This window comes from Pteropus vampyrus, unplaced genomic scaffold (assembly GCF_000151845.1).
Source record: "Pteropus vampyrus isolate Shadow unplaced genomic scaffold, Pvam_2.0 Scaffold6, whole genome shotgun sequence".
NCBI lineage: Eukaryota > Metazoa > Chordata > Mammalia > Chiroptera > Pteropodidae > Pteropus > Pteropus vampyrus.
This window is the reverse complement of record NW_011888787.1, coordinates 2,882,489-2,898,501: the sequence shown is the minus strand read 5'-3', so window position 1 is coordinate 2,898,501 and position 16,013 is coordinate 2,882,489. Positions and strand designations below refer to the sequence as shown.

The 16,013-nt window shown below is 48.6% G+C and overlaps 1 protein-coding gene across 1 annotated transcript in view; it reads left to right on the top strand.

Moving 5' to 3' along the window:
- The window catches only part of MAN1A2 (mannosidase alpha class 1A member 2), a 290,151-nt gene that overhangs the window by 63,399 nt on the left and 210,739 nt on the right, over positions 1 to 16,013 (top strand). The gene's annotated exons all lie outside the window — the stretch shown is intronic.

Here is a 16,013-nt window from a genome sequence, read left to right as displayed (position 1 = left end):
GAACACCCACCTCCTGCTAATCCTCCCATAAAACCAGTTAGGCTGGTCGTAATGTATTATTAGAAAGCCCACATACCCTTCCTTGAAACAACAGAGCTACTTGTTTCCTGAGGAGTGTTTCAGGCTGTGAAACTGAGGACTGGGGGTGCGGGGGGCGGGGCGGTGGCGGAGGGGCTGGGATGGGCAGGCTGGGCGGGGAGTGCATGTCATAGCACTGAGAGCTTGGGTTTCAGTAAGGCAGACCGAGTTTAAGTGTTGCTCTGCCTCTTACAAACCTTGTGGCCTTGAGCATGTGACTTAGCTTCTCTGAGGTGACAACCCTCACAGGTGAGGAGTGAAGGATGCTCTGCGTGTCACCTAGCCCAGGGCATGGAGATAGAAGGTGCTGGCAAAACACTAGTTCCCCTGATGTAAGTGCTTTTGGGGACATTTTCTCAGGGCAGAAAAGTCCAAATGGACCCCCCCGCCCCGCCTGCTGCTTTTCTAGGGAGCAGAGTGTCCTTGCGGGACACAGGAAGGAAAATGCTACCCAGCAGCCCTGCCAGGGAGGCCGAGCCCCCAGCCGCTGCTGCGGGACTGGCGCTTCCGGCAGCACGAGTGACAGCTGACATTTTGTCTTAAGGAAGAGAATTTTTTAGGCCGCCTCCAGGAAGCAATGTTCTCTCAGTCTCCGCGAACTTTTCCCTGTTAATCTCAGATTTCCTTTGCCTTCTCCCTTTTCTCCCTTTCACTGGAAAAGACACAAACACCCCTAGAACCAGCCAGCCCCGGTCTTCCCAACGCTCTCAGGAGTGTGGCCACACCGAGCCATCTCCAGCAGGTTCAGGAAAGCCCTTCGCTTTCCATTTCTTTCCTTCCAGCAAGGTAAGTGATGTCCCCAGGGAAAAAGAGGCTCCTAGAGTCAGCTGAGAAGAACAATGGGTAAGGGAGGGGGCCTCCTTCTCCCTCGCCCTCTGGGGAGTTGGCCAGTCCCATAACCACGCCCCTCCCACCCCCAACTCTGCTCTCTGCCTCACAGCAGCATTTGCACGGCCCACTTGCTCCTCCTCTCCTGTGGCTCCTTTATATGTCTGGGCTGGCTCCTGCTGGCTGCAAAGCTCTCTTGCTTCTCCAGGCAGCCCCCCAGGAAGACTAGGGACCCCCTTCTGGAGCTGGGGGTGGGTGGGTGGAGGACGGTGTTGGTGTGAATTACTCGGCAGTACTAAGACTTCACACCCACAGCAGGAGTCAAAGCATGTCCACCTCCTTCATCCTGGAGACTATATAGTGCAGTGTCCCCATCCTTTCTGGCACTAGGGACCGGTGAGCACCGTGAGAATCTAGTGCCTGATGGTCTGAGGTGGAGCTGAGGCGGTGAGGCTAGCACTGGGGAGCCGCTCCTGCCGCTCACCTCCTGCTGGGTGGCCCGTTTCCTTAAGGCCACGGACTGGTACTGGTCTGCGGCCTGGAGGCTGGGGACTCCTGATATAGAGGGTCCACCTGCATCCCACTTGTCATCAGTCATCAATTCCCTTCCACACCAAGCAGCCCGTGCCACCCTGCTTGGTGCCCCTACAAGAGCCTCGAAGTCTCAGCAGAGCCCCCAGCCTGGCACACATGCTCCTCAGTCCAGAGCTGCCCCAGCAGGTGTCAGCCCTTCCTGGCAGAAAACAAACCTAACCCTGGACAGGTGCCGGAGTGGCTGGGGTGTGAGGCTGAGTCGAGGTCAGTTAGGCTTTCGTCTGCCCAGGTTCCCACAAGCCCCATGCTCGATCAGATGAGGGTACAGGCGAGACAGCCTAGCAGCCCCGCAGCACCCCCAAAGACCCAGCCCTGTTCCTTCACCTGTTGGGACAGAGAAGAGTGCATTACCTCCAGAAGATGATCTGCCCCAGGGACGCCATGGCGAGGGGATGGGTCCCTTCTCGCAGTGTGCCGGGCCGGGGTGAGTGGAGCTGCGGCCGGCCTCCGGGTGACTCCCAGGCAGCGCGGGCGGGCCCGCCGGCCTTAAGTACTGAGCACAGGCGGGAGCGGGGTGTGCGGCTCGCAGTGGTGGCTCAGCTATGAGGAAGCGGCGTCCCCGCAGGCACCGGGCCGCTGGCTCCCAGCCAGCCGGGCGGCCGGCACGCACGGCCACCTTCCCCGGCCCTGACCGGGTGAGCGGGCCAGACGCAGAAGCCTCCCAGGCCCCCCAGTTAGGCTGGTTGTAATGTATTATTAGAAAGCCCACATACCCTTCCTTGAAACAACAGAGCTACTTGTTTCCTGAGGAGTGTTTCAGGCTGTGGAAACTGAGGACTGGGGGTGCGGGGGGCGGGGCGGTGGCGGAGGGGCTGGGATGGGCAGGCTGGGCGGGGAGTGCATGTCATAGCACTGAGAGCTTGGGTTTCAGTAAGGCAGACCGAGTTTAAGTGTTGCTCTGCCTCTTACAAACCTTGTGGCCTTGAGCATGTGACTTAGCTTCTCTGAGGTGACAACCCTCACAGGTGAGGAGTGAAGGATGCTCTGCGTGTCACCTAGCCCAGGGCATGGAGATAGAAGGTGCTGGCAAAACACTAGTTCCCCTGATGTAAGTGCTTTTGGGGACATTTTCTCAGGGCAGAAAAGTCCAAATGGACCCCCCCGCCCCGCCTGCTGCTTTTCTAGGGAGCAGAGTGTCCTTGCGGGACACAGGAAGGAAAATGCTACCCAGCAGCCCTGCCAGGGAGGCCAAGCCCCCAGCCGCTGCTGCGGGACTGGCGCTTCCGGCAGCACGAGTGACAGCTGACATTTTGTCTTAAGGAAGAGAATTTTTTAGGCCGCCTCCAGGAAGCAATGTTCTCTCAGTCTCCGCGAACTTTTCCCTGTTAATCTCAGATTGCCTTTGCCTTCTCCCTTTTCTCCCTTTCACTGGAAAAGACACAAACACCCCTAGAACCAGCCAGCCCCGGTCTTCCCAACGCTCTCAGGAGTGTGGCCACACCGAGCCATCTCCAGCAGGTTCAGGAAAGCCCTTCGCTTTCCATTTCTTTCCTTCCAGCAAGGTAAGTGATGTCCCCAGGGAAAAAGAGCCTCCTAGAGTCAGCTGAGAAGAACAATGGGTAAGGGAGGGGGCCTCCTTCTCCCTCGCCCTCTGGGGAGTTGGCCAGTCCCATAACCGCGCCCCTCCCACCCCCAACTCTGCTCTCTGCCTCACAGCAGCATTTACACGGCCCACTTGCTCCTAGGGTCTCTGCCCAGCTCCTCAAGGAGCCTTAGAAAGAGCAGCCACCTCAGACACCCCAGAGCAGTGTCAGTGGGTGTCTCTCCTCTGGTCACCCACTGTCATCATGGGATGAGCGAAAGAGGGCCCTAGAGGGGAAAACAAGACATCTCCCTGAGACACATCCCCCCCGCCCCCGCCCAACATGGCCAACTTCTGTCAGGAGGAAAAGCTCCCCCGCCACGAAGGCCAGCTCCATCAGGCAGGACAGAGAGCTGACGCGTCCTGCTGACTCGAGAGGCAGGGACGTTGCTCTGGTTCTGCCCCTGAAACCCAAAGAGCAGTGCACGTGGAAATCATGGAAAAATCATTACGAAGCAGCAGACCAGTGCCGCGGAATGATAGAAACACAGAAACGTGTGTGCGCATGCGTGTGTGTGTACACGGGTGTGCGGAGTGTGTGTGTGTGTGTGGTGAGCGAGTAAGAGGGGGAGAGAGAGACTTTGAGACACCCATCTCTCCAGGATTTGACAGCCTTTCTTTACACTTCATCTCTGAAAGACGCCAAATGCCTTCTGCCGTGTGCTGTGCCAGACCGTGCTCCCCCTCGGGTCCCCCCCCTCTCGTGAGTGACGGGGATCTCTACGATTCGGGCGCTGCCTTCTCGCAGCGCATAAGCCCCGCCCCGCCGGCCTTGTGCCCGCCTCTGCCGCAGCGGCCCCCGGTCCGCAGACCGCACGTCCAGCTGCTCGGTGGACATCTTCACTCGCTGTCCTGCCTGGACCGAAACTGAACACGTGCAAGCTGGAATGCACCCCTGCACCCCTTGGGTCGTAGCTCGGAAAGTGGCCGCGCCGCACTCGAGATTGCCCAAGTCGGACACTGAACGTCCCCTCTGTCCTCTCTCCCCCTCGTCCCCTACATCCTCGTTCCCCAGCCTTCTGCTCCTTCCTCCTGTCTTAGTTTCTCTCGTTCCCATAACAGAGTGTCACCGACTGGGGGCTTAAACAAGGGAATTTTATTTTCTCACAAGTCTGGAGGCTGCAAGTCCAAGGTCACGGTATCAGCAGGGATGTTTCATCTGGGGCCTCTCTCCTTGGCTTGCAGGTGGCCGTCTTTCTCCTGTGTCATCGTAAGGTCTTTCTTCTGTATGTCTCTGCTTCCAAATCTTATAAGCGCAGCAGCCATATAGGATTAAAGTCCACCCTAATGACCTTTAACTTCATCACCTCTTCAAAGACCCTATTTCCAAATATTGTCACATTCTGTGGTACTGGGGGTGAGGACTTCAATGTAAGATTTTTTTCAGAGGACACAATTCAACTCTTTTTTGTCTCCCAAATCCGTCCCCTTCTCTCTCTCTCTCTCCAACAATATCACCTAAATATAATCCCTCATCATTTCCCAATTGAAGTGAATTACTGAACAGTCTTATTCATTGGCCTGTTCTCAGTCTGCCCCTGTATGTGCCAATCTACCCACTTCTTCTAGAATGATCTTTCTAAAATTCACATCTTACCAGACCACTTCCCAGGTTACAGTGGTCAGTGGTTCCCAGCGCCTGGCGTCCGGGCTCCGCCTCCCCCTCCAGACTTTGGTCTCCCCGCTTCTCGCCCTGTGTACCAGGCAAGCTTACCTGCCTTGGGCTTCTCCAACATGTCACGCTCTTCCAAGCCACTCTGGCTTTGCACACATCGCTCAGTCTGCCTGGAATCCATCCCTCACCTTTTCATTGTTTCATATAAATTCTGGGGGAAACTTTCTGCAGCTACGTCAACCTGATAGGCACCGTGCTCTGGCCTCCCGTATGTATTTCTCGCCTACTTCTGTGTTCCTAAATTGTGATTGCTGACTTGTCCAACTCCTTCACTATACGCTCCTGAAAACCAGAAAAGGCGTCTTATTCATTTTTGTATTTCACACCAGCATAAGGCATGCCCAGAGTAAGAGATCATAGCGTATCTGTTGAATAAGTGCACATTTTTCTTTCATAGCACACAATGATAGTACTGTTTCCTGTTTCTGCATCTATCTCGTCACTAGTCTGTGAGCTCCTGGAGGATAAAAACTGTACCTCATTCATCTTTGTGTCACCAGGCCCTAGCACCATGCCAGATACATAAAAATGACTTGGGAATATTTGATGGATGGGTGAGCAGAGATCATCTTGAAATGTAATCCATCAAATGCTTTCTAGAAGAGACATTTTATAAGCTGGATCAAGGCTATTAGAAGCAGGAAAGAACGGGTTGCGTTTGAGATAGAGAAACAATTTAGAGTTAGAACAAAAAGTAAAACAGGTGTGTGAAACAAATACAAATCTGTCTTTTCCTTGTGGGTCTTGGTGGGTGGGGGTGGGGGGCGGAGAGAGAGGGCACATGAACGCTAGAGAGACCAACCAACTTCATGTATCTGGAACCAAAAGATCTTCTCATGAATTTTTTTTTAAAAGTATTTGAACAGCCCGCTCCCCGAGGCTCTGGTTTCTCATGAGTATCCGCACATTTCCCTGGGCACCAGCTTCATTTCCCTCCCGGCTGACAGAAGACCGTCCATTTGTGTGTGGAGCTTTGCACTTTTCACAAAAGGCTAGGAGCCTATGCGATCCTTACCATAACCCTGCGGGGTGAATCTTACAAATGGGAAACCGAGTCTCAGCGATTAAGGGATTTGTTCAAGATTAATCATTTGAGTTTCCCCAGGCCTACTTGCCTGCGCGTATGGGTGGGATCGTGGTAGTGAAAATAACAAAGATTTCACCAGCTCCTGAACCTGCTTTCTAAGGCCAAACCTCCAGCCGTCTGCAAGTTTTTCCTTTGAGAGTCGTTACAGAGGTTCTCAGAAAAGCAATCTGGAAGCTTCTTACACTGAAAGGCCCCAAGGAATCATGCCTTTGCGTAGCTAAGCCTTTGTGCAGTCCCCTCCCACACAGGCTCTGGGCTTGGCTGTTGGGACATCAGCAAGTGTGATGCGGACAGAGGCCTGATAGGTGCTTGTGCATTTGAACTTGCCCTTTCTGGCTGCTGCTGACTCTTCTGCCACCTTGTGATAAAGTCTGTGGAACCGAGATGAGTCATCCCGGCTGAGATTCCCCTGTGTCAACCAGGCCCTAGGCACCCTGCCAGCTGACTGCTGCCACGTGAGTGACCTCGGTCACGTGAAGAGAAGAATCACTCAGCTGAGCCCAGCTCAGATTACTGACCCACGCAATCGTGAACAAATCAAATGTGTGTGTGTTTTTTTTTAAGCCACTTTTTGGGGTGTCTGTTACACAAACAATAGATACATTGTCCTTTTATCTTACTCTGCTCCATGTTTCTTTCTGATGGTCAATGCCTCTGAAGTCACTTCAGATGACGTGTCACCATTACCACAACTGCTGGGGGCTTCCTAAGTTAACTCTAATATTTATAGCAAAAGTTCTATCTTGCTTTCAAATTGAAATGGCAGCACCCAGTATGCTAAGACATATTTACACACACACACAGACACACACACTAACGTCTCAGAGTTTAAAATAAAGTTTGTTATGCAATCTGCCTGCAGGAAGGAAATAAAGAGGTGCCCTCACCCGCCAAAGGCAGCTACTACGCCCACACCTCGATCTTTTCATCAGTATTTCAGGCTTTCTCTCACAGACTAGAACACGCGGAGACCTGCTCTGAGAAATATCTCGTAGAGAGCAGGGCTTTGGAATTTTCTGATACTCTGCTAGAGGCGAAGAGATCTCAGAAGACTCAGCAGAGCTGGGTCGAGCAGACCTTGTCTTAATATAGCAAACTTCAAAAGCCTAATTGAAAGGGATGCTGACATCTAGTAAAATATTAAGGAGCCGTCATTCTGTTTGAGACTTTGAGTTTCTTTTGCTCGCTGCTGGCACTCTGTTATCAGGGAAGGGCTGGGGACCGCTTCATGCCGGGCCGGGCTGGGGACCGACATCCGGGCAGATTCCCTCATTGCTCTCCATTCCTCATCCTTCTCATTCTCCCTCACCCTTCAGCGAAGCTCTAAGGTGTGGACTCCTGGGCACCAGTTCACAAGTTTGTGTGAGCCCTTGCTGTCATCGCAAAGTCACAATATGCTGGGGCCTGTGTGCATTCTCCGATCCGCTGACTACCAATTCAGTACTGCTCCGCAGCCCACATTTATGGAAGCCCTTGCCAGTCACTCATGGGTCTCTAACTTGCTAGTCTGGCGCGGCTCCAGAAACTCTTTCCAAATAGTCTCCAGGCCCTAGGAAGCAACTGGAGATGCTCCCTGAATTAGTTTGCTTGGGCTGCTGTAGCGAAGTACCACGAACTGGGTGGCTTCAATGTCAGGCATTTGTTGTCTCGCAGTTCTAGAAGCTGGAAGTCTGAAATCAGGGTGTTGGCAGGGTTGGCCTCTTTTGAGGGCTGCGAGGGAAGGACCGGCTCCAGGCCTCCCTGCTCAGCTTGGCGATGCCTTTCTTTTCGCTGTGTCTTCAAATGTCTGTGGCCAAATCTCCCTTTTTTGTAAGGATGACAGTCATAACTGGATTAGGACTCATCCTAATGATCTCATTTTAACTTGATTATCTCTGTAATGACCCCACATCCAAATCAGATAACATTCTGAGGTAGCAGGGTTAGGGCTATAATATGTCTTTTGGGGGAGACACAATTTAACCCATACTGGTCTCTAGATAAAGCCTATCGTTCCTCCCTTTCTGTTCTCTGTTACTCCATCCAATACACATGCCCTCTGCTCTGATCAGGATACAAGATCTAGGGGAGAAAGGAAGGGTGTGGGGCTGTTTGGGCTCTGACATGCCCAACCCCAGGCCAGCGATGCTGTTCCAGAACGAGCAGGTGACATGAGGTTCTCAGCCTCTTTCAGGCTCCGCGTGTTCCCAAAACTGCATATTGACAGAAAGGACAATGATGGCAGATTGAACTGTTGCTCCCAAATACCTGCGGTCCCTCCTCGGGGGAGGATTGTACTTCTCTATCCCACTGGTAGTGGGATTGGTTGCGTGACTCACTTTAGCCAACGTATGTGAATGGAAGGGACACGTGTTACCTCTGAGGGGACGCTGTGGGAGCAGCACGTGCTTGGTGATGGTCTCTCTTCTGCGGAAGACTGGCCGTGCTCCAGGCGGAGGCTGGTCCATCAGCCTGGGTCCCGAAGTGTAGTCCATGAGGAGCCACATGGACCATGATGGTCATGCAGCATGAGATTGAAGCAAACCTTTCTTGCTAGAAGCAACTAAGATTTAGGAGTTGTTTTGCTGGTTTGTTTCTCCTGACTGACACGCAGCCTTCTCAAACAGAGCAGGGCTAGGTGTTCGTTAAGAACGTAAATGTGAAGTGAACGCAAGGATCAATACCGAATCGATCAAAGTTTAAATGTAATCAACGAAGTCATAAAAGTACTAGGAGAAAAATAGGAATTACTTGTATCTAACCTCAGAGTGGGGAAGGGCTTTCGACCTGTAACTCAAAATCCAGACACCATGAAAGAACAGATTGACAAATTGTATTATATAAAAATTTAAAAACCGCACGGAAAAACAGACTAACAACAATAACACTAAGAAAAAGAACCAAAACCCCAACCAAACAAACGAATCCTATAAGTGTGGTAGACTGTTTGCAATTATGGCCACCAATTCACTTCCCTTCATTCACAGCCTCAGGCGTCCCGTCCCCTTCCCACGCTGACTCCAGCCTTATTCTCTTTGGCCATTGAGATCACAGCACATGTGACACAAGCTGAGGCTTAAAAACACTTGGGAACTGGTGCTTGCTCTCTTGCTGTGTTTTGGAAACTGTGACCACCATGAGAAGAAGACAGGACCGAGCTGCTGACTGGCTCGTGGCCTCTGTGACTTCTACTGACAGCCAGTCAACCACCAGACCCCTGAGTGAGGCCGTCAGCCACCAGCTGACTTTAAACAGCAAATGTTCACTGTCAGGGTTTTGGGGCTCCCCGCTCTCATTTCCTCTTCCTGCTTCTAAGTTCTTTGAGACCCAAGGTCACGCTTTGTATAATTTCGCCTATGGGCTTGTCGTGTCGTTCAGGCCTAATTTCTAAGCACGTCATTTCCCATCAAGTTCCTGACTCCGTGGGGTCAAATACTGCTGTGACCAGTGTTGGCACCCAGTCCTCATCTTTGTGCCTTGTCTGGTCACAAGATATCCCACACATTCCAACCTAAAGTCTGAGGTTGCCGCTGAACAAAGGGATCTAGCTCCTTAAGAAATAGTGGATCCATTTACAGTATAAGGAGGGAGAGGAGAGACTGTTTTAGAAGCATGTCAAGAAGTTGCTATTCAGGTTGATTATGTTATACGAACAGAAATTGGTTAACTATCGGAAAAGCACAGGGCCAAGTTGGAATCTCAAGCTGAAACCGTGGTTTCAGGTAACTATTTTTCACTGTAAAATTACAACCTTCTTTTCTTTTTTTCCTTGAGAGCTAAGGCAAATAACCTCTGCCAGGGCCTTGTAAATTGTCCTCTGACCCAAATGATTAAAGTCATCGTTACTTCTCAGCTCGCCATTCATGAACTACGGGAAAACAGACTCCAGGCTAACGCAGCCGAGTTCATCCCTCTTTGCGGTGGTTACACTTGGGAGCTGCCGGTGACTCCCACTGCTGTGAATTAAAGAAGGGGGAAAGCAGGAGTCATATGCGGCCCCTGCCAAAGCTCTAGGTAGGGGCCTGGGCACTGTGTTCATTGTTGGGCTTCACCTCTGACCCTGCCCTGTAGTTGTGTGACCTTGAAGAAGGCCCTTCGCCTTTCTGAGTCCAGTTTCCTTATCAGTAAGGTTACACTAGTAAAGATCTTTATACCTGTTTATTTGATTCTAAACTTTTTAAACCAGGGACTCGGCTACAGGCCCCGCTGGTTTGTCTTCAGAAAGGTGTGTCTTTTTCTGCATTGCATTCTGTTTCCCAAATACAATGGACAGTGTTATCGTTTAGATGATTGGATTTACTGCCTCATTACAGTTTTAAAAATAGAACAAGTCTCATAGAACTCCTACCAGTTGCCCCCCTGAGGCTGACAGAATCCCTGGGCAAAGGGGCACTTCTCCCTTTCGGGACCGAACGTGAACGCAGGTGCTGTGTTGCATTCGAGGGATTCACGTGCAAGGAAGAGACCGACCTTTAAGTATCAGAGGATAGAAAGGAGAGAGGACTAGTGACCTTATGTCTCAGGATTTCTTGCATCTGAGCCCTTGATCTACTAACTCTTTGTCTGCAAACCGCCTTCCCTCCTGCTTGGCCCAGCAGAACCTTGCTCCTCTTTCAAGGCTCCACACGTACACAAATAATAAGTTAAAGGGGGTTATGGACAGAATAAGGGAGTTGGAAAGTGACTCGAAGTGGATGAGGAACGCTCTTCTTAGTGAAGAGACTGGTTGAGAAGGCTTTGCTGATGAATAACAACCTGAATAAACTAAGAGTGGCACGGAGATATTTTGGGAAAGAGTATTGTAGGCAGTTGGAATAACAATTTCAAAGATGTTAGGCAAAAGGAATGGCGAGGATGGTGGCAGCTGAGGACCCAGAGAGTCACATCATGTAGGGCTTTGCAATCCATTGTGAGGACTTTTGATTTTATCCCGCATGAGATGGGAAGCCACTGGAAGTTATGAGCAGAGAATGTATGTGAGCCGACCTTAAAGAATCATTCTGGCTGCAATAAAAAAAAAAAAATGAATTGGTCAAGGTTGGGGGGTGGGATGCAAAGGAAGAAGCAGTGAGACCAGTTAGGAGAGCATGACGTCTGCCCGGGAGAGAAGTGGTGACTGTAAGGGACAAGAGTTTCACACTCGGGTAGTTATGGAAACAGGTAATGGGGGTTAACTGAGTGGAGGGGGGTTCGGGGAGGGGATGAAGGAAGACCACAGAGTGTAACTTACATCATTGTCAATTTTATTTTTTATGTGTTGGGCTTTGGGTTCATAAGTATTTTTTTCTATTATTCAAATCAATCAATCAATCAATCAATTTAGAAAGAAGGCCAAGCATTGACCAAAAAAAAAAAAATGAGTGTGTCATCAACCAAAGGTTATGATTAATTCACTTCTATGCACTTGGAATTTAAAAGATGAGAGAGAGGGAGAAATGTCTATTTAAAATCTAAGAGGAGATGTCGGATGCATGAGTCTTTAATTCAGGGTCTGGATATAATTTGGGAGTCATCAGCGTGTAGATAGGATGGAAAGCGTGGGAATGAGTATGATAGAAAAGAGCTGTGTGAATCCAGAAACTGGAATATTCCAACAGTAAGAGCCGAGTAGGAACCAGCAAATATGACCGAGAGAGGCCAGTGACGGAAAGGGAAGGAGGCGTGATTCCCTGAATCAAATGATTACTTGATACATCAAGTAAGACGAGATCTAAGAATTGGATTTGGCAAAATGGAGGTCATTGGCGATGTCAGAGTTTCAGGAGAGTGGTAGAGAGGAGCGTGCACCTGGGCTACGATCAGGAGAGACCACGCGGTTAGGAAGTGAAGATAGCAAGTTTGTAAACAATTCCCCTTTTACAGGGGAATGGGTTGGTAGTTGGAGGGATGTATAACCAAGAGAGGGCCAGTTTAAGATGGGAGATGTTCATTCTTTGGCGAATATTTATTGAGCACGTTCTCATTGTCAGGTATAAAATTATGCATCAGGAAAACTATAGTCAACTCCTTCAGCACATGCTTTGGGTGATCATAGGACATCTCAAGCCAGCTCTGTTTGACAATTATATGCAAGTTGTCAGTACCCAAGCACACACCAGAGCGCTGCTTTGTTTTTCTCCAAAACTGGTCTGTATGCTGACGGGAATTATTCAGTTGAGGGGAAAAACCGATGATGTAGGAGGGAGAAGAGTCAACTGCAGGAGCTGAGTCTTGAGTCGGCAGGCGGGGTGGGGATATAATATACAATTGGAGGAACCGGCCTGAGATCGGAGACGGGACAAGCTGTCCTTTGTGACAAGTGGGAAGGAGCACACATGGGTAAGGTTACAGGGGGAATGGTCGCCTTCGTTGCGGGAATATGTGGATGTTCTCTGATTCTATTTTCTCAGTGAAATAAGTAGCAAGGCCAACAGCTGGGCGGGAATCGCAGTGAAAGGGTTTGAGGTCTTGGAAAGAGAAGAAAGTGTGAAATATTTGCCCATTGCATTCACTGCACGAGCTGTGTGCCAGCAGGCACTGTTCTAGGCTCTCAGGATGGATCAGTGACCAGGAAAATCCTTAACCAACGGAGCTCACACTCTAGTGAATTTACTAGAGAAATGTATTCAGATTGCGAGGTAGCATTTAGGCTCCATTTAAGATTTGAAATCAAGACTATGTTGCTTGAGGGCATTGTTGAAAGGTCAGTGTAGGGGAGGATAATCTTTTCCTCCATCCTCTACAGAGCCTGCAAATTAAACTGACAAAAGACAGATTAACAGGAGAAAGTTTTATTTTGCATGCACAGGGCCACATAAGGGTTAGACCTGGGGGCTTATATACCTACTTCAGAAAAGCGTGTTAAATCTTGGAGAAGCGATACATCCATTGGACAATGGAAAGAGGGAGGCGGTTTGGGCGGCTAGGGGCGGTAAATTGTCGGAAGGTGACCAGGAAATGTATGGTAGATAAAGATTGCTTGGTAAGCTTTGTTATGCAGACTCAAGTTAATCTTCAGAGATAAGAGTCATCTCCAGTGATTAAAAGAATTCTCTTCTGGGTGCTAGAGAGGAAGATCCCTTTACAAATGGAAATTTATGCCAGCTTTACAAAGGAGAATGTATGCCCAGCTTTGAGGCGGTAAGGGGGAGGGCAGACACAGTTCTGTCTCTTGCTAAATTTCCTCAAGCTCAATATATAATCTTTAAACCAAAACTCTGTGTTTTGGGGTGGCTTATTCTGATCCCCTTCATCAGCGAATGAGGTCCTGATTTCTAACAAAGTAGTGTCTGGAAAATATGAAATAGCAGTAAATTAAACAGAATAAGCGACACTTTATAATGCCTGTCTAAAACTAAAGAAAGCCCAACTTTGTGAGTCCAGCCTTCTTCTGTCCGCATCACCAGGGCTCTAGTTCAAGCTCTCCGTTCTCAGCTGCCTCTTCCAATGGTCTCCCAACTCATTTCTCTTTTCATTATTTTCTCCCTCTAAGCCAGTCTCTAAACCTTGTTCGATTACTTATTCATAAATGTAGCTGTCAGTGTGTCACCTTCCCACTCAGAAGCCCAGCGTCTCAATCCCTACAAGATAAAGTCTAAACTAACTTTTGTTTTCAACGCTCTTTTCAGTCTGCTTCCCAGTTTACCCATGCCATTGTTGTTTCTCCATCTTCCCTTACCTGAACATCCTGCTCCATTTAGACTGGTTTACTCTACGGTCCGTAACCACTGCATGCTGCTGACGTGCATCATGCTCTTTGCTCAGAACCTTACAGCCTCTCTGCCTAGCTCAGGTGCTTCTCCACACTTCACAAACTGCTCAAAAATCCTCCCCTACCCACCCTCCACTCCCTACCCGACTCCACCCAATACCACCAGTTGTTTATATCATTCCTTTGGCTCTTATGTGTTCTGAAGTTGATACTTATCTTTATGTGTCTCTTACCTCCCCAGCCGGATTGTAAGCTGTCAGCAAGCAGAAGCCATGCCTTATACTTCTTGGGTCTGACCCTCAGTACTTTTGCACTTAGAGAGTCAGCTCTTCCTCGATATTTAATTGTGTTTGCTGACTTAGAGACAAAAATCACTCCACCGGGGCGCCCTCGTGGACACCTCTGATTGGTGGTTCCGATTACAGGACGCTCATGGGAAGCCCCCTCCCGTTTGTTTTCACACCATTAGGAGATTCTTCGTGTTAATTCAACATTTTGTCCTATGACCCATTAAGTAAAGCTATTTTGAAAGCAATTTAATTAAAACCCTTGTTATTTTTGCAAGATTGCCAAAAGTTTTAGTCTCTCTATGCAAAACTATGGCTTATAAGACACAGCATTTTCAGACGTGACCGTAGTCGTTGGGGAGCCAGCGACTCGGGCTCGTTCAACGACGAAGTTCTGAGAAGTTCCTCCCAACTGGTTGAGGTCACTTGGCCGGTAGGTAGGTTTTGTGAACGTAGCTTACTGTCAAAAAGCTGCAGCATAAAAAATACAGCCTCCTCTTCCCCACACATATACTCTCTTTCTTTGCCTAAATAAATATAATAGCAGCCTGGGTGTGCCAGCACAGCCCCAGCAATTACAGTTGAAACAACGATTACCACTTCATGGCATTTGAAGTTTTTCATTCCCCACATGAAAAGTCACCCTGTTTGAAGCTAAGTCTTTTCTGCACTGACAACTGTCATTTTCCCAGCAAAGATTTATCGAGAGCTTACAATTCACCAAAGATAAATGGGCTTGCAGTAAAACATACAAAGAAAAGTTAAGGTATGGGTTCCTCCCACAAGGAGTTCACCATCTCCTAGCAGGAGGCAGGTAAAAGAAGGTCATTAGACTCACACTCAGGTGCCAGGAGAGATGTGGATGCTGGAAACAGTGGTAATGCACAGGCGGAGGGGTGTCTTGGGTGGAAGGGGAAAGGACAGGTCACAGAGGGTGTCTTAAAAGACGCTCAGCTGGTCGGCAGTTCCTCAGTAAGTTAAACATAAACTAACATAGGACTTGGCCTTTCCACTCCTGGGTATAAACCCCCCAGAATCGAAATAGGCAAGAACAAAAACTGTACCCAAATATGCATAGTGGCACTATTTACAATAGCCAAATGGTTGAGACAACTCCCATGTCCATTAGTGGATGAATAAAATATAGGATATCCAGACAATGGAATATTATTCATCCATAATATGAAATGATCTGCTGATACAGGCTACAACATGGATGAACCTTGAAAACATGCTAAGTGAATGAAGCTAGCTAAGGCCACACGTTGCATGATTCTGTCTATATAACATATCTAGAATAAGCAAACCCATAGAGACAGAAGGCAGATTGGTAGTTGCCGGCAGATTTGGGGGTGTTGGAAATGGGGGTTAGCTGCTTAATGGTTACAGGGTTCCCTTTTGGGGTGATGAAAATGTTCTGGAACTATGTAGGGATAATGGAAACACAAATAGAGAATGTACTAAGTGCCACTGAATTGTGCCCTTTAAAATAGTTAGAACGGTAAATTTTATGTTATGTATGTATTACCACAATAATACTAATAATAACACACATGATTGACACGCAGGGACAAAACATTGCAGGAAGAGGGAACAATGTACACAAATCATGTCGACCTGAAACTTCAAGAGATTTGATGTGACTGATGCCAACAGCATCTCCCAGCCGATGTGATAACTGAAAGTGTCCCCACACATTTCCGAACACCCCCAAGGGGTAGTGTCCATAGTCCAGAACTGCCGACTTAGAGGTTGGGAAGAACTTTCTAAATTAAACATAAATTCACCCTTCTTGATTACCAGGATATTTAAATTAGAACCGCTTTCTGGGGGAGGATCTTAGCTAGTTGACTCGAGGTCATTAAAAACGGGCGGGGCACTACTCTGGTGTAGTATGAGCTGCGCTATTGTAAGTCTGGCAAACAAGAGGCAGATTGTGTGATTAATTAAGTCATTCCTCTATTAGGTATGGCATGTACCGAAATTCAGGAAATTGTATTCAAATATGGGCGGGAAGATAGTTTTTTATGTCAAGACAGAAAGTCTTCATGATATTTGATTTAAAGATAATCTTATAGCAACACAGATTTGAAATGTGACTTTGTTTTATGAGATACTTATAACTTATGTAGAGGGCCACTCTGCAAAAGATTAAATGCTCCACGTATTGAACGACTTCTTTAGGATTCTATCCATTAAGTGACAATGTTGCT